The sequence below is a fragment of the Gavia stellata genome, chromosome 31 (assembly GCF_030936135.1).
Source record: "Gavia stellata isolate bGavSte3 chromosome 31, bGavSte3.hap2, whole genome shotgun sequence".
Classification (NCBI taxonomy): Eukaryota; Metazoa; Chordata; class Aves; order Gaviiformes; family Gaviidae; genus Gavia; species Gavia stellata.
The window spans coordinates 482,016-504,078 of record NC_082624.1 but is presented as its reverse complement, the minus strand read 5'-3'; positions in this window follow the sequence as shown (position 1 = coordinate 504,078).

The following is a 22,063-nucleotide window of genomic DNA, read 5'->3' as shown; positions in this document are numbered from 1 at the left end:
TCTACTCTACTCTACTCTACTCTACTCTACTCTACTCTACTCTACTCTACTCTACTCTACTCAACCCTATCCTATCCTACCCTATCCTTTCCTATCCTATCCTATCCTATCCTATCCTATCCTATCCTATCCTATCCTATCCTATCCTACCCTATCCTTTCCTATCCTATCCTATCCTATCCTATCCTATCCTATCCTATCCTATCCTATCCTATCCTATTCTGTTTATCTGGTGAATTCTGATCATATTTGCCCTTTTGCCATCCATCAGTGTGGGAATGAGGAGGGATTGGCATCAGCGTGGAGGGGTATGGGGGGATGTGAAGGCAGAGGAGAATCGGAGGGATCTGCGAGCTGCTGAACGGAGAGGAGGAGAGTGGGCTGCCCACGGAGGGCTCTGGCTGCAGGGGTGTGTGTACGGGGAGGGGGATGCCCCGGGGCTCGGGCAATCCCGGGGAGGGGAGCAAGGTGGCTCTGAGCACCCATGGAGGAACACATCCGTGGTGTGAGTGTGCAGAGAGGGGCTGGTGGGTGACGGGAGCTCACAGGCAGGGGAGTGGAGTGGCCCTGAAGGGTTAGGGAGGGGACGGGAGGGGACCAGAAGTCATGACCGGGAGCAGGGAGGAATGCGTGGCGAGGGATGGGAGGCAGACTGAGAGACAGGTCTCCTGGAGGGTGGTCCCAAAGGGCAATGAAGATGTTAGACAGGATTGGACCCATGTCCAACTCTGCATGTCCAGAATTGATTCCTGGGGTGTTCCATTGGTTCCTGGCCTCCAGCCAGATTTTGTGCCACTTATCTCCACACTCTGGGCATGGCCATTTACAGAGTTTTCAATCCACCTCACTGCCTGCTCATGCAGACCATACGTGATCAGCTTCCCTGTGAGGACCTCCTGGGAGAGAGTGCCAAAAACCTTAATGAAGTCTAGGTAGACAACAGCCACTGCTCTCCCCTCATCTAGCAAGCCAGCCATGTCAGCGTAGAAGGTTCTCAGGTTGGTCCAGCATGACATCCCCTTGGTGATGCCGTGCTGACTCTTCCTGATGACTTGCTTGTCCTTCATGTGCCTGGAAATGGTTTCCACGATCAGGTGGCAGACAGCCCCTGACCATGAAGTGCAAGTGTCCATTCTTATGAGCCGAAGCAGGATCCTCACGATGAGATACTCTGAAGAGTTTCTCCTCACCATCGATGCCACTGGAATTGTATTAAACTGGCTGCTGTCTGTAAGTGTAACCTTTTCTCCAGGGCTCCTCTCCAGTCTCCTGAGGTGCCCTCAGAGGACTCGGAGCTGGCCTCTCTCGGCCTGCCGTCATGGGCGTAGCACTTGGGCAAGGCATGGCCGTCTGCAAGGCAAGCTTTGCATAGAGCTGCGTGCTTGCATTCGGTGTTCTTGGCTCCAGAGGAGGCGCAGAGAAGAGGTGTCTTGGCTCAAGCCAAACGCCTCTCTCGCCCGCGGTCCCATTCCCGGCAGCTTGGGGAAAGGGTGCAAGAGCAGGGCAAGTCCTGTAGCGCAACCGTGCAGCTCTTGTTGATGGTAAGGGAGGGCTGCTGGTGGTGAAGGAGAGGTGTAGGGGAGAGTTTCCTTGAGGCAGCTGCGCTGAGCGGTGGGAAGGCTTGCTGCCTTTGTGAGTGAGGAGCTCCTTTGGTTGGGCTGACGTGCCGCGTCTCTGTGCTTTCTGCAGAACCCACAGAGAAGGGTTAACGTGGTATCAGGCAACGAAGCTGCTGCTTTGCACGTGTGTCCTGGGGGGATCCGTGCGCTGCCCATGTGAGTGCATGTGCTTGGCTTCTCAGCTCCTGCTTGGTAGGGCTGTGTTGCCAGACCTTGCCTGCTCCTGAGGTTATCCAAGAATCCCTCCTCAAAGGAAGGGTTCCCAGCTCCCTCCATGTGTGTTCCTTCTGACTCCTGACTCCGAGTGGCCTCACCTGGATTAATGTGGAAGAGGGATTGTGCTTTACCCTCCCGACACAGCTGTAGACCCAGATGGGGCGATGGCAAAAAGGATTTTAAAAGAGAGCCTCTCAATTTCCCTGTGTGTTGACGGGTACCCCAGAAGCCTCTCTTCAAGGCTGGTTAAAGACCTGCCCTGCACAAGTCCCGCTGGGACACTTGCCTGTCTTTCCCGAGACTCCAGTACATGCAAAGTCTCCGGAATGACTTCTCCCTGGGACAAGGGGCAGAAACGGAGGGACTTGCTGGCCCAAAGGGAGGCTGTGTGTTTGAGAAGGATGGGAAGGTCCTCGAATGCGTGCGGAGGAGGGCAAGCAAGGTGGTGACGAGACTAGGGGGAATGTGCTCTGAGTTTCAGAACTGACATGAGGGCAATGGGATGGTCTTGTCCTCGTGGGGGCAAGGGAGTTCCGTTGGGCGCGCTGTCTGTAGGAGCGCTGAAGGGCAGTTAGGGCATGTCAGAAGGGCTGGCGTGTTCTGGCTGGACTGCAGGTGCCCAGGAGGGTTTTGTGAGACACTGCTGTCAGCTTCGTGCCTTTTCACCTTCTTCCCAGTGAAGAGTTTAACCAGCCGTTATCCATTTGGGCCCTGGGGGCGACTGGGCGCCCTTTGGGGCTCGCCATCTCTGCTGTGGGGCTGAGCGGGGCTTTTGCGCCTCTTGGGTGCCGTTTCCCGGTGCCCCCCCGCGCTCCCTCCCGCTCCCAGAGAGGCACAGAGTGGTTGTGCAGAAAGGGCTTTTAATGGAAAAGGAACAAGAGGGAAGGACTCATCAAAGCTGTTCTACTATAACCCCACCCCTCCACCCCCCCAAGCACACCCCCACCCCCCAGCTCCCCATCCCATCCCTGCTGTGGGTCTAATCCCACGCTCCCAGCCCAGTGCTGGCTGCCAGAGCCCTGCGCTTGCTGGCTGGGTTTGGCCAGGTGCTCTTGCGCCTTTTCCGGCTCTTCTGTGACATTGCCGGTTGGTATGTGGCAGGCTGGGACGGTGGCAGGTCCCTCGCCGCATCCCAGCACGGCTCCTGGGGCCCCATCCAGATGGTGGTGATGTTCTCCAGGCTCAGGACCGCGCTGGATGTCTCGGGGACGCTGTAGTTCGCACTGAGCAGCTCAGTGGGCAGCAGAAGTGAGCCAGTGTGGCAGCTGGAGATGGCTCTGCCGTCGTCACCAGGGTCCCCAGGCATGGGGACGCAGCTGGGACCGTCCTGGCTGAGCAGGGAGCGATCCAGCAGCATCTGGGGTGTTGCCCCCATGGTGGTGGCCGTGTCGGAGATGCTGAGCCGTGCAAACTGCCTCTCCATGTGCTGGTAGTTGGGGAGGCACGGCGGCAGCACCGGCACGGCTGGGGCCTCCGCTCTCCGCTGAGAGTTGGAGGGGGCGTGGAGTCGCGGTTGGCCCTGGGGGGTGCCAGGGGCTGCCCAGGCCAGGGGGGTCCCGCAGCCGCCTTGGCCCCACAGGGCAGCACCTGGCAGAGACACGGCGCCGTGGCCAAGCGTGGAGGTGGCTGCTGGAGGCGGGTTAGTGCTCATCCACTGGACAGGGAAGACCCGGGGGTCAAAGAAGCAGCCGCATGGAGCCATGCGCAGCCCTGTGTGGGTGAGAGGGAGCCGTGCTGGGCCGGGGGGACCCTCCATGGGCACCCGCCAAGCCGGCCCCGATGGCCGATGTCCCCCGAGTCTGCGCCAGGCCCGTGGGGAGCTTGTGGCCCGGGTGCTCCCCACGGGGTGAGCTGCTGTGCCGTGGGGACAGATTTGCAAATCGGGGAGGAGACTGGCTTCTAGGAGGTGAAACAGAGGTGTGGCTCCAGGTATTTGGGAAATTCTCTGGAAATGGGATTTACTGGTCATGCGTCAGGCAGGCGAGGGCAGGGACTCTGGCCCGGGCTTGCTAAAGCCCCGTGCCAAAAGTGGTGGTGGGATGGTGGTGCTGGGAGTGTCGGGGAGGTCAGGGGGTGCTGCGGGTGCGTGGGGGATGAGGGATGCTGAAGGTGCTGAAGGTGGCGGGGTGCCCGAAGAGAGAGGGGTGCCATACCTGCTGGGGGTGCTGGGGGGGCCTGGGGTGCCACCGTCGCCGGGGGTGCCCAGGCTGCGGGGAAGGGCTGCTCCTGCCCGGGTAGTTGGGACATGTTGGCTGAGCCTGAAAGCAAGCCGTGAGCGATGGCCCATGGTCAGCTCCACTCCTTCTGCCAAGAGCGTCCCCGGGCTGGAGGGGTTGGGGTCAGTCCCTACCTGGAGGGTAGAAGGTTTTGGGCCGGTGTAAAGGCTGGAGCAGCCGGGGCGCCAGGGGGGTCCGGGAGCCGCGCGGTGGGAGCCGGAGTGCTGGCAGCGCCATGGTCCGTTCTGTCTGTTGGCTGCTAAGGACTCTCTGGGGTTGCCGTCTCCGGGCTTCTGTCTGGTGGTCTCCCAGGAGGGAATGCGGGGGCTCCCCGTGTTCCGCCCCGCCCCCAGCAGCCTCCCTCAGAGTGCTCTGAGGTTCAGACTTGACATTCGGAAGCACTTCCAGTGTTCAAACACTGGAACAGACTTCCAGAGAGGCAGTCGATGCCCCGTGCCTGTCGTTGTTGGCGAAGCATTTGGACAATGCCTTTAATAAAATGCTTTAACTTTTGGTCAGCCCTGAAACGGTCAGGCAGTTGGACCAGATGATGGTTGCATGTTGCTTCCAGCTGAAATATCTACTCTACTCTACTCTACTCTACTCTGCTCTGCTCTACTCTACTCTACTCTGTCCTGTCCTATCATATCCTATCCTATCCTATCCTATTTATCTTGTCAATTCTGAGCCCCCAACTGACAATGACTTGAAGGACTGTCTGGTGGTCACCTTGCAGGGCTTGGGGCTGCAGAGGGCTTTGCAGCTGGGGCACAGTGTGAAGGAAGGAGACGGGGATGTGGGGAGCCAAGCGGTACTGCCAGTTCAGCGCCTGCAGGGCCCACGGGTGGCCCTGGATGACTGGAGATAGTCCAGTGGTTCAACGTCTGTATTGGCTGGGAAGGAGCAAAGAGTTTCAAAGGCCAGCGGCGTTCCTGGCTGCAAGACTGTGCCAGTGCTGGAGGCAGCTCTGTAGTGAGGACGTGAACTTGGGAGGCAGAAAGGAGGTCAACGTCCAGCCAACGCACCCAGTATGGAACAGGATGAGTTGGAAGTGTTGGTGAGTTAGAGCTGCCCAGGGTCCTGCACAAGTCCCGCTGGGACACTTGTCTGTCTTTCCTGAGACTGCAGTACATGCAAAGTCTCCGGAATGACTTCTCCGTGGGACAAGGGGCAGAAACAGAGGGATTTGCTGGCCCAAAAGGAGGCTGTGTGTTTGAGAAGGATGGGAAGGTCCTCGAATGCGTGCGGAGGAGGGCAAGCAAGCTGGTGACGAGACTAGGAGGAATGTGCTCTGAGGTTCAGAACTGACATGAGGGCAATGGGATGGTCTTGTCCTCGTGGGGGCAAGGGAGTTCCGTTGGGCGCGCTGTCTGTAGGAGCGCTGAAGGGCAGTTAGGGCATGTCAGAAGGGCTGGCGTGTTCTGGCTGGACTGCAGGTGCCCAGGAGGGTTTTGTGAGACACTGCTGTCAGCTTCGTGCCTTTTCACCTTCTTCCCAGTGAAGAGTTTAACCAGCCGTTATCCATTTGGAGGGCAGCGTTCCCGTCTGAACAAGGGGGAGACTTGGGAGAAGACATGGCTGTAGTGAGGACGTGAACGTGGGAGGCAGAAAGGAAGTCAACGTCCAGCCAACGCACCCAGTATGGAACAGGACGAGTTGGAAGTGTTGGTGAGTTAGAGCTGCCCAGGGTCGAGGGGAGGAGGGTCCCTGCCTGTCCTGCAGCTCCCTCGTCGTCATTCTTGGGGTGATTTGGGGTTATTTTGCTGCTGCGTCAGTGAGGCAAAGCCGGGCTGCGGATCTGCAGCCCTTGTTGTGGTGTGTCTGTCCCCCTCGTGCCCCCCAGGTGTGCCCCTGTCCCAGGGGCTCCGTGCTGCTTTCCCCGTGGGGCCGTGTCCGTGAGTCCTGCAGGGAGCCGTCTGTCCTGGCTCCCCCGCCAAAGGGCTGCTTCCCCCAGGGAAGGGGACAGGGCAGTCCCCCCGCCGGCATTGCCTGCCCCGCTGGCAGTGAGTGGGCCCTGGGGGCAACTGGGCACCCTTTGGGGCTCGCCGTCTCTGCTGTGGGGCTGAGCGGGGCTTTTGCGCCTCTTGGGTGCCGTTTCCCGGTGCCCCCTGCACTCCCTCCCGCTCCCAGAGAGGCACAGAGTGGTTCTGGAGAAAGGGCTTTTAATGGAAAAGGAACAAGAGGGAAGGACTCATCCAAGCTGTTCTACTATAACCCCACCCCTCCACCCCCCCAAGCACACCCCCACCCCCCAGCTCCCCATCCCATCCCATCCCTGCTGTGGGTCTAATCCCACGCTCCCAGCGCAGTGCTGGCTGCCAGAGCCCTGCGCTTGCTGGCTGGGTTTGGCCAGGTGCTCTTGCGCCTTTTCCGCCGCTGGGACGGTGGCAGGTCCCTCGCCGCATCCCAGCACGGCTCCTGGGGCCCCATCCAGATGGTGGTGATGTTCTGCAGGCTCAGGACCGCGCTGGATGTCTCGGGGACGCTGAGGTTGGCACTGAGCATCTCCGTGGGCAGCGCAAGTGAGCCGCTGTGGCAGTTGGAGATGGCTCTACCGGTGTCACCAGGGTCCCCAGGCATGGGCACGCTGCTGGGACCGTCCTGGCTGAGCCGGGAGCGATCCAGCAGCATCTCAGGTGTTGCCGCCATGGTGGTGGCCGTGTCAGAGATGGAGAGCTGTGCAAACTGCCTCTCCACGTGCTGGTAGTTGGGGAGGCACGGCGGCAGCACCGGCACGGCTGGGGCCTCCGCTCTCCGCTGAGAGTTGGAGGGGGCGCGGAGTCGCGGTTGGCCCTGGGGGGTGCCAGGGGCTGCCCAGGCCAGGGGGGTCCCGCAGCCGCCTTGGCCCCACAGGGCAGCACCTGGCAGAGACACGGCGCCGTGGCCAAGCGTGGAGGTGGCCGCTGGAGGCGGGTTAGTGTTCATGCTCTGGAAGGCGAAGACCCGGGGATCGAAGAAGCAGCCGCATGGAGCCATGCGCAGCCCTGTGTGGGTGAGAGGGAGCCGTGCTGGGCCGGGGGGACCCTCCATGGGCACCCGCCAAGCCGGCCCCGATGGCCGATGTCCCCCGAGTCTGCGCCAGGCCCGTGGGGAGCTTGTGGCCGGGGTGCTCCCCACGGGGTGAGCTGCTGTGCCGTGGGGACGGGGTTGCAAATCGGGGAAGAGACTGGCTTCTAGGAGGTGAAACAGAGGTGTGGCGCCAAGTATTTTGGAAATTCTCTGGAACTGGGATTTACTGGTCATGCGTCAGGCAGGCGAGGGCAGGGACTCTGGCCCGGGCTTGCTAAAGCCCCGTGCCAAAAGCGGTGGTGGGACGGTGGTGCTGGGAGTGTCGGGGAGGTCAGGGGGTGCTGCGGGTGCGTGGGGGATGAGGGATGCTGAAGGTGCTGAAGGTGGCGGGGTGCCTGAAGAGAGAGGGGTGCCATACCTGCTGGGGGTGCCGGGGGGGCCTGGGGTGCCACCCTCGCCGGGGGTGCCCAGGCTGTGGGGAAGGGCTGCTCCTGCCCGGGTCGTTGGGACATGTTGGCTGAGCCTGAAAGCAAGCCGTGAGCGATGGCCCGTGGTCAGCTCCGCTCCTTCTGCCAAGAGCGTCCCCGGGCTGGAAGGGTTGGGGTCAGTCCCTACCTGGCGGGTAGAAGGTTTTGGGCCGGTGTGAAGGCTTGAGCAGCCGGGGCGCCAGGGGGGTCCGGGAGCCGCGCGGTGGGAGCCGGAGTGCTGGCAGCGCCATGGTCCGTTCTGTCTGTTGGCTGCTAAGGACTCTCTGGGGTTGCCGTCTCCGGGCTTCTGTCTGGTGGTCTCCCAGGAGGGAATGCGGGGGCTCCCCGTGTTCCGCCCCGCCCCCAGCAGCCTCCCTCAGAGTGCTCTGAGGTTCAGACTTGACATTAGGAAGCATTTCCAGTGTTCAAACACTGGAACAGACTTCCAGAGAGGCAGTCGATGCCCCGTGCCTGTCGTTGTTGACGAAGCATTTGGACAATGCCTTTAATAAAATGCTTTAACTTGTGGTCAGCCCTGAAACGGTCAGGCAGTTGGACCAGATGATGGTTGCATGTTGCTTCCAGCTGAAATATCTACTCTACTCTACTCTACTCTACTCTACTCTACCCTACCCTACCCTACCCTACCCTACCCTACCCTACCCTACCCTATCCTATTTATCTGGTTAATTCTGATCATATTTGCCCTTTCGCCATCCATCAGTGTGGGAATGAGGAGGGATTGGCATCAGCGTGGAGGGGTATGGGGGGATGTGAAGGCAGAGGAGAGTCGGAGGGATCTGCGAGCTGCTGAACGGAGAGGAGGAGAGTGGGCTGCCCACGGAGGGCTCTGGCTGCAGGTGCGTTCCTGGCTGCAAGACTGTGCCAGTGCTCGAGGCAGCTCTGTAGTGAGGACGTGAACTTGGGAGGCAGAAAGGAAGTCAACGTCCAGCCAACGCACCCAGTATGGAACAGGACGAGTTGGAAGTGTTGGTGAGTTAGAGCTGCCCAGGGTCGAGGGGAGGAGGGTCCCTGCCTGTCCTGCAGCTCCCTCCGTCGTCATTCTTGGGGTGATTTGGGGTTATTTTGCTGCTGCGTCAGTGAGGCAAAGCCGGGCTGCGGATCTGAGCGCGGTGGAAGCCGCGGAAGGGCGTGATTGTCTTGAGGCTTTGAAGGGCTTTGCGGCGAGCCCTGTCCCCGCTGGAGGGGACGCTGGTCGTGTTCAAGGCGAAGGCGCTGCAGCCCTTGCTGTGGTGTGTCTGTCCCCCTCGTGCCCCCCAGGTGTGCCCTTGTCCCAGGGGCTCCGTGCTGCTTTCCCCATGGGGCCGTGTCGGTGAGTCCTGCAGGGACCCGTCTGTCCTGGCTCCCCCGCCAAAGGGCTGCTTCCCCCATGGAAGGGGACAGGGCAGTCCCCCCGCCGGCATTGCCTGCCCCGCTGGCTGTGAGTGGGCCCTAGGGGCGACTGGGCGCCCTTTGGGGCTCGCCGTCTCTGCTGTGGGGCTGAGCTGGGCTTTTGCGCCTCTTGGGTGCCGTTTCCCGGTGCCCCCCGCGCTCCCTCCCGCTCCCAGAGAGGCACAGAGTGGTTCTGGAGAAAGGGCTTTTAATGGAAAAGGAACAAGAGGAAGGACTCATCAAAGCTGTTCTACTATAACCCCACCCCTCCACCCCCCCAAGCACACCCCCACCCCCCAGCTCCCCATCCCATCCCTGCTGTGGGTCTAATCCCACGCTCCCAGCCCAGTGCTGGCTGCCAGAGCCCTGCGCTTGCTGGCTGGGATTGGCCAGGTGCTCTTGCGCTTTTTCCGCCGCTGGGACGGTGGCAGGTCATTCGCCGCATCCCAGCACGGCTCCTGGGGCCCCATCCACATGGTGGTGATGTGCTGCAGGCTCAGGACCGCGCTGGATGTCTCGGGGACGCTGTAGTTCGCACTGAGCAGCTCCGTGGGCAGCACAAGTGAGCCAGTGTGGCAGCTGGAGATGGCTCTGCCATCGTCACCAGGGTCCCCAGGCATGGGGACGCAGCTGGGACCGTCCTGGCTGAGCCGGGAGCGATCCAGCAGCATCTCGGGTGTTGCCCCCATGGTGGTGGCCGTGTCGGAGATGGAGAGCCGTGCAAACTGCCTCTCCACGTGCTGGTAGTTGGGGAGGCACGGCGGCAGCACCGGCACAGCTGGGGCCTCCGCTCTCCGCTGAGAGTTGGTGGGGGCGCGGAGTTGCGGTTGGCCCTGGGGGGTGCCAGGGGCTGCCCAGGCCAGGGGGGTCCCGCAGCCGCCTTGGCCCCACAGGGCAGCACCTGGCAGAGACACGGCGCCGTGGCCAAGCGTGGAGGTGGCCGCTGGAGGCGGGTTAGTGTTCATGCTCTGGAAGGCGAAGACCCGGGGGTCAAAGAAGCAGCCGCACGGAGCCATGCGCAGCCCTGTGTGGGTGAGAGGGAGCCGTGCTGGGCCGGGGGGACCCTCCATGGGCACCCGCCAAGCCGGCCCCGATGGCCGATGTCCCCCGAGTCTGCGCCAGGCCCGTGGGGAGCTTGTGGCCGGGGTGCTCCCCACGGGGTGAGCTGCTGTGCCGTGGGGACAGGGTTGCGAATCGGGGAGGAGACTGGCTTCTAGGAGGTGAAACGGGAGAGGTGTCGCCAAGTATTTGGGAAATTCTCTGGAAATGGGATTTACTGGTCATGCGTCAGGCAGGCGAGGGCAGGGACTCTGGCCCGGGCTTGCTAAAGCCCCGTGCCAAAAGTGGTGGTGGGACGGTGGTGCTGGGAGTGTCGGGGAGGTCAGGGGGTGCTGCGGGTGCGTGGGGGATGAGGGATGCTGAAGGTGCTGAAGGTGGCGGGGTGCCCGAAGAGAGAGGGGTGCCATACCTGCTGGGGGTGCCGGGGGGGCCTGGGGTGCCACCCTCGCCGGGGGTGCCCAGGCTGCGGGGAAGGGCTGCTCCTGCCCGGGTCGTTGGGACATGTTGGCTGAGCCTGAAAGCAAGCCGTGAGCGATGGCCCATGGTCAGCTCCGCTCCTCCTGCCAAGAGCGTCCCCGGGCTGGAGGGGTTGGGGTCAGTCCTGGCCGTTGCTGAAAGCTCCTGAGCCCATGGGCAGGCTGTGGGGGAGGCCCCAGGCCCGGCTGGCCGGGGCCACCAAGGCCTACGGGTGCCCTCTGGGGATGAACCAGCTCTCGAGCGGTGCAGGTGACGTGAGCTAGATCCCTCCTGCCCCACGTATCTCCACAGGGATTCAGCGATGGGTCGTGGCCTCTCCAAGGCCCCACACACGTCCCTGAGCCTGTCCACAAAGAGGAGTCCCTTACGCTGCCAGCGATGGTGAGGGGACAGGAGGGGACACTTCTTGGCCCCCCAGACTCACTTGTTGACCTGGGGAACCCTGAAGCCACACAAGAAATTTTTCTGGACTCTCTTTCCTCTTTGGGGGAATCTATGTTCCGAGGAGTCTTATAACATCTTTGAACATAACTGCAACACCTTCAGTAATGAAGTGGCACAGTTCCTGACAGGAAGAAAAGTCCCTTCCTACATCACTGACCTTCCAGTGAGGGAGGTGACATTGCCAACGTTCGTGTCTCCTGCAGTCTGGCCCTCCTGGACCACAATGCTCACTCCAGATGTAGCATCTCTCAGAGACAACTCTGCATGTGGAGACCAGAAAGGCAGGTGCTGCAGCTGCAACTCATCTGAGCATTCCCCCTCAACCCAGAGGAGAGAGAGTTTGAAACACAGGGCTGCTGAACAAGGCAGGTCCTTTCTCCAAAGGACTTCAGCCCACAGAACCCCACGTTCTCCCCACCGCTTGCTTCCTAACTTACAGCAAGCTCAACCCAGGCAGATCTTTTCTGGATGAGCTCTTTGTGCGACCAGCATCTTTCTTTGGAGGTTTCTGCAGAAATAAAGCTGTTTCTCAGGTCACTGGATAAACTTCCTCCCACCCCAGAGAAGCAGGTGGGAGGCCACGCCAGAACAGCAGCAGGTCTCCATCCCCACATATCTAAGCCACGGGGTGCAACTGGGCGGCCAAGTGCCCAAAGGGAAACCTGAGGCAGGAAGGTGGAAGGGCAGCCAGTTGTGCAGCCCACCAAGAGCTTCACTGACACCAGGATCCAAAGGCGAGGGGAGGGACAGCACAGAGCCTAGACACAGCAGTGGGACAGGAGTTCCTGACGCCATTTCTGAGGGCTTTGGGTACCCGAGACCTCTGCGTGGGCAGGAGGACGTGACGCAGGCGTAGCGTTAAGTCCCCGACATTGGCAGTGGGAGAAGAGAGCAGGCAGAGGCTGCCCCCGGCAGCAGGAGGCAGAGAGGACACAGCCTGCGATGGCTAAAATGTGCTGCCTTCCAGAGTGCTTGCCAAGGACGTCCCCCTCTGCTCTCAGCATCACTGGTGGGACAAGGAGTCCTCGTGTCCGGCTTGGATATGGACATCCTCCACTTATACTTAAGTTTGCGGCATCCAAAATAAGCTGTGATTCCTATCTCTTGTCCTCAGTACCTACAGCAAACATCTGTGGGGCCTTCCTCTCCTTTGCGCCAGGGAAGGTGTTTCAAGATTTGTTCTTGTTTCTTATTCTCCTGCTCTGGTGTTCATTGGCAAAAAAATGAAGTAAACTTCCCCATGTGGAGTCTGTTTTGCCCATGACGGTTATTGCTGGGGTATCTCCTTGTCCTTATCTCGACCTAGGAGTCTTTTCTCCTATTTTCTCTCCGCTGTCCAGCTGCGGAGGGGAGTGAGAGAGCGGCTGGGTGGGCACCTGGTGTCTGTCAACCCACCGCACACCGCTAGCAAGGCAAAGACGGGACATGAAGGACCCGCGCTGTGTGTTCCCCTCCCTCCCTGCACCGCCCCTCTCACGCTGCCTGCGTCCCCCCCAGTTACAAATTTCCTTCCGTTCGCTTTTTCACTTCCACGTCCCTTTTTCCTCCACAGCGTGGAGCACGACATGGTCTTAAGCGTCCTCCGGGCCGTCCTTCACCGAAGTCAGTAGCTCCGGACCCACCATCTCTGAGCAGAAGGCGGCCTGGTGGTTTCGCGGGGTGAGAAGCCTCTTCTCCTGAAGCGGGTGTTTCCGAGCGCTCACCCTGGGCCGCGGCCACCCTTCCCTTCAGGGGGAGGCGGGTGTCTGCCCCGCCATGTGTCACAGCAAGAGCCCTTTGTGCTCTTTGAAGGGGCAGAGCTCTGACGGGGCCCGCAGCCGCCCCCTCCGCAGGGCCGCGGGGGGGACCGGGGCCTGCGGGCGGAGTTTCCATGGAGACGGACTGGGCCGTAGCCCCGCCCCGCGGCATGCTGGGAGATGCAGTCTTACGGCCCAGCCCACACAGCGAGCCCGACGAGCCCCGGACTACAATTCCCGGCATGCCCCGGGGGCCGCACGCATGCGCTCTCGGCCGGAGTCACCCACCCGGCTTCCGGCAGCGCAGAGCCCGGGACGGGAGGCGCGGGGGCCCGGTCCGGCGCGGGGGCCCGGCCCGTCTCCATGGGACCCGCAGCCCCGGGACCCCGAGCGGGGCCGGGCCCTCCCGGCAGCGCCCCCGAGCCCCTGGGCCCGGCAGCAGCCGCGGCGTGAGGGAACGGCCCTGCCCGCCCCCGCGGCCCAGCCCAGAGCACCGCGGGGCGAGGAAAGGCCCCAGGGGCCTCGCCACATCCCTGGGGCCGGGGAGGCCGGGACAGCCCCCGGCCCGGCCCGGCCCCCTCCGGCAGTCCCGGGGCCTGGCGCGGCTGCGCTGAGGGCCTCCGGCAGCGCTGCTGGGCATGACACCCCCCGCACCGGAGCCAGCGCAGCCCCCCGGGCCGTGGGGCGGGCGGGGAGCGTGGGCACGGCCTGTGCCGCCTGCGCACCCTCGTCTCAGCCCGGGCACAGCGGCCAGGACAGGCCGAGGGCTGGGGGGGGGATCTCGGTGCGGGGCTGCGGCCGAGCTGGAGGGCAGGGCTGGGAGCGGGGACGGCAGACAGAGCGGCCGCCTGCCCTGCCCCGAGCAGCCATGGGGAGAGATGCTCTGCTAGAGCAGGAAGGAGGCTGCTGCTCCAACAAACGTTGTCCCGGGAAGGACAGCAAAGTCCTGGCACAAACAGTGGTGGGGATGCTTGTGCCCGCTCTTTCCTCAAGCCGCTGGAAATAGGATCCTATGCTAGATAGGGGTTTGGCTTGAGGGGCCATCTCTGTAGCCAAGCCTGTGTCAGGACCCATCCATTACTTTGTTTTCTTTCTCAGTCCCCTTACCTGTGCGGGTTTCCATGTGTCATTGGAGCGACTTGAGACCCCAGAGTGGCAGATTGTGCTCAGGCAAACTCAGACCTGGAAACCAAAAGACAACAAAAATGAAGCCGACACCACAGTCTCACCAAACCCTGCCGCACACTCGCCCTCCAGCAAGAAAATGCCCACCCCGGGGACACCTCCAAAGAGCCCTCCAGAGCTGACGCAGGCAACGTCTCCGTCACAAACATCTCACTCCCCCAAGGACAAGAGCGCACCCCTGCCCCAGCGCATTTCTCCAAGCCTCTCAGTCCATGGCCCTAATCCTGAGGGCCTTGGAGTCACGTTTCCCAAGAGGCCTTAGGTCCTCTCTGACAGGGCTCAAAGGAAAGACACACTAGGGATGTAACGGGATGGAACAGGGAGGTGTCCTTCAGCACATTAACTGCCACTCGGAGCAGTGGGCAGGCATTGCGTAGCCTTGGCTTCCGTCCCCCGGCAGGAAGGAAACCTGCAAGCCTCTGTCCGGATTCATCCATTGCTTTACCTCCTTTCTCTTGCTCCTTAGCCATGTCTTCTCCCAAGTCTCCCCCTTGTTCAGACGGGAATGCTGCCCTCCAAATGGATAACGGCTGGTTAAACTCTTCACTGGGAAGAAGGTGAAGACGCACGAAGCTGACAACAGTGTCTCACAAAACCCTCCTGGGCACCTGCAGTCCAGCTGGCTTGGGAGTCGGACAGTCTTTACCTTCTTTCTCCCTGGATCCCTCTGCGGGGGAAGAGTCTTTGGCTCTTCTTCGAGGGGCTGGATTCATCTCAAAGCTGCAAAGAAGCAGACACAAGCTGGAAGAAAGGGCTCCGCCTCCCCTTGGCATCCGCTGACAGAGACGGCTGGCAGTCACTGCAAGGTCTCTGGTTTTCTGACGCAGCACAGCCAGGCTCTTCTCCGCCTCGGAGGAGTCCGCCAGGTAACTGCGGGACACAGCCAAGAGCCCCCCGGCTCCCTGGCACTCCCTCCCCCGTGCACACTCTGCATTTGTGCAGAGCCAGCTCTGTCCCACGCCTCATCGGTGGGGCTGCTCAGCGGGGCTTGGCCCAGCGCGGAGCTCTGCAGAGCCACACAGCCTCCCTTTGGGCCAGCAAGTCCCTCCGCTTCTGCTCCTTGTCCCAGGGAGAAGTCATTCTGGAGACTTTGCATGTACTGGAGTCTCGGGAAAGACAGGCAAATGTCCCAGCGGGACTTGTGCAGGGCAGGTCTTTAACCAGCCTTGAAGAGAGGCTTCTGGGGTACCCGTCAACACACAGGGAAATTGAGAGGCTCTCTTTTAAAATCCTTTTTACCATCACCCCATCTGGGTCTAGAGCTGTGTCGGGAGGGTAAAGCACAATCCCTCTTCCACATTAATCCAGGTGAGGACACTCGGAGTCTGTTGGCTGCTAAGGACTCTCTGGGGTTGCCGTTTCCGGGCTTCTGTTTGGTGGTCTCCCAGGAGGGAATGTGGGGGGTCCCCGTGTTCCACCCCGCCCCCAGCAGCCTCCCTCAGAGTGCTCTGAGGTTCAGACTTGACATTAGGAAGCATTTCCAGTGTTCAAACACTGGAACAGACTTCCAGAGAGGCAGTCGATGCCCCGTGCCTGTCGTTGTTGACGAAGCATTTGGACAATGCCTTTAATAAAATGCTTTAACTTTTGGTCAGCCCTGAAACGGTCAGGCAGTTGGACCAGATGATGGTTGCATGTTGCTTCCAGCTGAAATATCTCCTCTACTCTACTCTACTCTACTCAACCCTATCCTATCCTACCCTATCCTTTCCTACCCTATCCTATCCTATCCTATCCTATCCTATCCTATCCTATCCTATCCTATCCTATCCTATCCTATCCTGTGCTATTTATCTCGTCAATTCTGATCATATTTGCCCTTTCGCCATCCATCAGTGGGGGAATGAGGCGGGACTGGCATCCAGCGTGGAGGGGTATGGGGGGATGTGAAGGCAGAGGAGAATCGGAGGGATCTGCGAGCTGCTGAACGGAGAGGAGGAGAGTGGGCTGCCCACGGAGGGCTCTGGCTGCAGGTACGTTCCTGGCTGCAAGACTGTGCCAGTGCTCGAGGCAGCTCTGTAGTGAGGACGTGAACTTGCGAGGCAGAAAGGAGGTCAACTTCCAGCCAACGCACCCAGTATGGAACAGGATGAGTTGGAAGTGTTGGTGAGTTAAAGCTGCCCAGGGTCCTGCACAAGTCCCGCTGGGACACTTGCCTGTCTTTCCTGAGACTGCAGTACATGCAAAGTCTCCGGAATGACTTCTCCCTGGGACAAGGGGCAGAAACGGAGGGACTTGCTGGCCCAAAGGGAGGCTGTGTGTTTGAGAAGGATGGGAAGGTCCTCGAATGCGTGCGGAGGAGGGCAAGCAAGGTGGTGACGAGACGAGGAGGAATGTGCTCTGAGTTTCAGAACTGTCATGAGGGCAATGGGATGGTCTTGTCCTCGTGGGGGCAAGGGAGTTCCATTGGGTGCGCTGTCTGTAGGAGCGCTGAAGGGCAGTTAGGGCATGTCAGAAGGGCTGGCGTGTTCTGGCTGGACTGCAGGTGCCCAGGAGGGTTTTGTGAGACACTGCTGTCAGCTTCGTGCCTTTTCACCTTCTTCCCAGTGAAGAGTTTAACCAGCCGTTATCCATTTGGAGGGCAGCGTTCCCGTCTGAACAAGGGGGAGACTTGGGAGAAGACATGGCTGTAGTGAGGACGTGAACTTGGGAGGCAGAAAGGAGGTCAACGTCCAGCCAACGCACCCAATATAGAACAGGACGAGTTGGAAGTGTTGGTGAGTTAGAGCTGCCGAGGGTCGAGGGGAGGAGGGTCCCTGCCTGTCCTGCAGCTCCCTCCGTCGTCATTCTTGGGGTGATTTGAGGTTATTTTGCTGCTGCGTCAGTGAGGCAAAGCCGGGCTGCGGATCTGAGCGCGGTGGAAGCCGCGGAAGGGCGTGATTGTCTTGAGGCTTTGAAGGGCTTTGCGGCGAGCCCTGTCCCCGCTGGAGGGGACGCTGGTTGTGTTCAAGGCGAAGGCGCTGCAGCCCTTGTTGTGGTGTGTCTGTCCCCCTCGTGCCCCCCAGGTGTGCCCTTGTCCCAGGGGCTCCGTGCTGCTTTCCCCATGGGGCCGTGTCGGTGAGTCCTGCAGGGACCCGTCTGTGCTGGCTCCCCCGCCAAAGGGCTGCTTCCCCCAGGGAAGGGGACAGGGCAGTCCCCCCGCCGTCATTGCCTGCCCCGCTGGCAGTGAGTGGGCCCTGGGGGCGACTGGGCGCCCTTTGGGGCTCGCCGTCTCTGCTGTGGGGCTGAGCGGGGCTTTTGCGCCTCTTGGGTGCCGTTTCCCGGTGCCCCCCCGCGCTCCCTCCCGCTCCCAGAGAGGCACAGAGTGGTTGTGGAGAAAGGGCTTTTAATGGAAAAGGAACAAGAGGGAAGCTCTTGTTCCAGGGAACAGCTCATCAAAGCTGTTCTACTATAACCCCACCCCTCCACCCCCCCAAGCACACCCCCACCCCCCAGCTCCCCATCCCATCCCTGCTGTGGGTCTAATCCCACGCTCCCAGCCCAGTGCTGGCTGCCAGAGCCCTGCGCTTGCTGGCTGGGATTGGCCAGGTGCTCTTCCGCTTTTTCCGCCGCTGGGACGGTGGCAGGTCCCTCGCCGCATCCCAGCACGGCTCCTGGGGCCCCATCCAGATGGTGGTCATGTCCTGCAGGCTCAGGACCACGCTTGATGTCTCGGGGACGCTGTAGGTGGCACTGAGCAGCTCCGTGGGCAGCACAAGTGAGCCAGTGTGGCAGCTGGAGATGGCTCTGCCGTCGTCACCAGGGTCCCCAGGCATGGGGACGCAGCTGGGACCGTCCTGGCTGAGCAGGGAGCGATCCAGCAGCATCTCAGGTGTTGCCCCCATGGTGGTGGCCGTGTCGGAGATGCTGAGCCGTGCAAACTGCCTCTCCACGTGCTGGTAGTTGGGGAGGCACGGCGGCAGCACCGGCACGGCTGGGGCCTCTGCTCTCCGCTGAGAGTTGGAGGGGGCGCGGAGTCGCGGTTGACCCTGGGGGGTGCCAGGGGCTGCCCAGGCCAGGGGAGTCCCGCAGCCGCCTTGGCCCCACAGGGCAGCACCTGGCAGAGACACGGCGCCGTGGCCAAGGGTGGAGGTGGCTGCTGGAGGCGGGTTAGTGCTCATGCTCTGGAAGGCGAAGACCCGGGGGTCGAAGAAGCAGCCGCACGGAGCCATGCGCAGCCCTGTGTGGGTGAGAGGGAGCTGTGCTGGGCCGGGGGGACCCTCCATGGGCACCCGCCAAGCCGGCCCCGATGGCTGATGTCCCCCGAGTCTGCGCCAGGCCCGTGGGGAGCTTGTGGCCGGGGTGCTCCCCACGGGGTGAGCTGCTGTGCCGTGGGGACGGGGTTGCAAATCGGGGAGGAGACTGGCTTCTAGGAGGTGAAACAGAGGTGTGGCTCCAGGTATTTGGGAAATTCTCTGGAAATGGGATTTACTGGTCATGCGTCAGGCAGGCGAGGGCAGGGACTCTGGCCCGGGCTTGCTAAAGCCCCGTGCCAAAAGTGGTGGTGGGACGGTGGTGCTGGGAGTGTCGGGGAGGTCAGGGGGTGCTGCGGGTGCGTGGGGGATGAGGGATGCTGAAGGTGCTGGAGGTGGCGGGGTGCCCGAAGAGAGAGGGGTGCCATACCTGCTGGGGGTGCCGGGGGGGCCTGGGGTGCCACCCTCGCCGGGGGTGCCCAGGCTGCGGGGAAGGGCTGCTCCTGCCCGGGTAGTTGGGACATGTTGGCTGAGCCTGAAAGCAAGCCGTGAGCGATGGCCCGTGTCAGCTCCGCTCCTTCTGCCAAGAGCGTCCCCGGGCTGGAGGGGTTGGGGTCAGTCCCTACCTGGCGGGTAGAAGGTTTTGGGCCGGTGTGAAGGCTGGAGCAGCCGGGGCGCCAGGGGGGTCCGGGAGCCGCGCGGTGGGAGCCGGAGTGCTGGCAGCGCCATGGTCCGTTCTGTCTGTTGGCTGCTAAGGACTCTCTGGGGTTGCCGTCTCCGGGCTTCTGTCTGGTGGTCTCCCAGGAGGGAATGCGGGGGCTCCCCGTGTTCCGCCCCGCCCCCAGCAGCCTCCCTCAGAGTGCTCTGAGGTTCAGACTTGACATTAGGAAGCATTTCCAGTGTTCAAACACTGGAACAGACTTCCAGAGAGGCAGTCGATGCCCCGTGCCTGTCGTTGTTGACAAAGCATTTGGACAATGCCTTTAATAAAATGCTTTAACTTTTGGTCAGCCCTGAAACGGTCAGGCAGTTGGACCAGATGATGGTTGCATGTTGCTTCCAGCTGAAATATCTACTCTACTCTACTGTACTTTACTGTACTCTACTCTACTCTACTCTACTCTACTTGACCCTATCCTATCCTACCCTATCCTTTCCTACCCTATCCTATCTATCCTACCCTACCCTACCCTACCCTACCCTACCCTACCCTACCCTACCCTATCCTATCCTATCCTATCCTATCCTATCCTATCCTATCCTATCCTATCCTATCCTATCCTATGCTATTTATCTGGTCAATTCTGATCACATTTGCCCTTTCGCCATCCATCAGTGTGGGAATGAGGAGGGATTGGCATCAGCGTGGAGGGGTATGGGGGGATGTGAAGGCAGAGGAGAATCGGAGGGATCTGCGAGCTGCTGAACGGAGAGGAGGAGAGTGGGCTGCCCACGGAGGGCTCTGGCTGCAGGGGTGTGTGTACGGGGAGGGGGGTGCCCCGGGGCTCGGGCAGTCCCGGGGAGGGGAGCAAGGTGGGTCTGAGCACCCATGGAGGAACACGTCCGAGGTGTGAGTGTGCAGAGAGGGGCTGTTGGGTGACGGGAGCTCACAGGCAGGGGAGCGGAGCGGCCCTGAAGGGTTAGGGAGGGGACGGGAGGGGACCAGAAGTCATGACCGGGAGCAGGGAGGAACGCGTGGCGAGGGATGGGAGGCAGACTGAGAGACAGGTCTCCTGGAGGGTGGTCCCAAAGGGCAATGAAGATGTTAGACAGGATTGGACCCATGTCCAACTCTGCATGTCCAGAATTGATTCCTGGGGTGTTCCATTGGTTCCTGGCCTCCAGCCAGATTTTGTGCCACTTATCTCCACACTCTGGGCATGGCCATTTACAGAGTTTTCAATCCACCTCACTGCCTGCTCATCCAGACCATACTTGATCAGCTTCCCTGTGAGGTCCTCCTGGGAGAGAGTGCCAAAAACCTTAATGAAGTCTAGGTAGACAACAGCCACTGGTCTCCCCTCATCTAGCAAGCCAGCCATGTCAGCGTAGAAGGTTCTCAGGTTGGTCCAGCATGACATCCCCTTGGTGATGCCGTGCTGACTCTTCCTGATGACTTGCTTGTCCTTCATGTGCCTGGAAATGGTTTCCACGATCAGGTGGCAGACAGCCCCTGACCATGAAGTGCAAGTGTCCATACTTATGAGCCGAAGCAGGATCCTCACGATGAGATACTCTGAAGAGTTTCTCCTCACCATCGATGCCACTGGAATCGTATTAAAGTGGCTGCTGTCTGTAAGGGTAACCTTTTCTCCAGGGCTCCTCTCCAGGCTCCTGAGGTGCCCTCAGAGGACTCGGAGCCGGCCTCTCTCGGCCTGCCGTCATGGGCGTAGCACTTGGGCAAGGCATGGCCGTCTGCAAGGCAAGCTTTGCATAGAGCTGCGTGCTTGCATTCGGTGTTCTTGGCTCCAGAGGAGGCGCAGAGAAGAGGCGTCTTGGCTCAAGCCGAACGCCTCTCTCGCCCGCGGTCCCATTCCCGGCAGCTTGGGGAAAGGGTGCAAGAGCAGGGCAAGTCCTGTAGCGCAACCGTGCAGCTCTTGTTGATGGTAAGGGAGGGCTGCTGGTGGTGAAGGAGAGGTGTAGGAGGGAGTTTCCTTGAGGCAGCTGCGCTGAGCGGTGGGAAGGCTTGCTGCCTTTGTGAGTGAGGAGCTCCTTTGGTTGGGCTGACGTGCCGCGTCTCTGTGCTTTCTGCAGAACCCACAGAGAAGGGTTAACGTGGTATCAGGCAACGAAGCTGCTGCTTTGCACGTGTGTCCTGGGGGGATCCGTGCGCTGCCCATGTGAGTGCATGTGCTTGGCTTCTCAGCTCCTGCTTGGTAGGGCTGTGTTGCCAGACCTTGCCTGCTCCTGAGGTTATCCAAGAATCCCTCCTCAAAGGAAGGGTTCCCAGCTCCCTCCATGTGTGTTCCTTCTGACTCCTGACTCCGAGTGGCCTCACCTGGATTAATGTGGAAGAGGGATTGTGCTTTACCCTCCCGACACAGCTGTAGACCCAGATGGGGCGATGGCAAAAAGGATTTTAAAAGAGAGCCTCTCAATTTCCCTGTGTGTTGACGGGTACCCCAGAAGCCCCTCTTCAAGGCTGGTTAAAGACCTGCCCTGCACAAGTCCCGCTGGGACACTTGCCTGTCTTTCCCGAGACTCCAGTACATGCAAAGTCTCCGGAATGACTTCTCCCTGGGACAAGGGGCAGAAACAGAGGGACTTGCTGGCCCAAAGGGAGGCTGTGTGTTTGAGAAGGATGGGAAGGTCCTCGAATGCGTGCGGAGGAGGGCAAGCAAGGTGGTGACGAGACGAGGAGGAATGTGCTCTGAGGTTCAGAATTGACATGAGGGCAATGGGATGGTCTTGTCCTCATGGGGGCAAGGGAGTTCCGTTGGGCGCGCTGTCTGTAGGAGCGCTGAAGGGCAGTTAGGGCATGTCAGAAGGGCTGGCGTGTTCTGGCTGGACTGCGGGCGCCCAGGAGGGTTTTGTGAGACACTGCTGTCAGCTTCGTGCCTTTTCACCTTCTTCCCAGTGAAGAGTTTAACCAGCCGTTATCCATTTGGAGGGCAGCGTTCCCGTCTGAACAAGGGGGAGACTTGGGAGAAGACATGGCTGTAGTGAGGACGTGAACTTGGGAGGCAGAAGGGAGGTCAACGTCCAGCCAACGCACCCAGTATGGAACAGGACGAGTTGGAAGTGTTGGTGAGTTAGAGCTGCCGAGGGTCGAGGGGAGGAGGGTCCCTGCCTGTCCTGCAGCTCCCTCCGTCGTCATTCTTGGGGTGATTTGGGGTTATTTTGCTGCTGCGTCAGTGAGGCAAAGCCGGGCTGCGGATCTGAGCGCGGTGGAAGCCGCGGAAGGGCGTGATTGTCTTGAGGCTTTGAAGGGCTTTGCGGCGAGCCCTGTCCCCGCTGGAGATGACGCTGGTCGTGTTCAAGGCGAAGGCGCTGCCGCCCTTGTTGTGGTGTGTCTGTCCCCCTCGTGCCCCCCAGGTGTGCCCTTGTCCCAGGGGCTCCATGCTGCTTTCC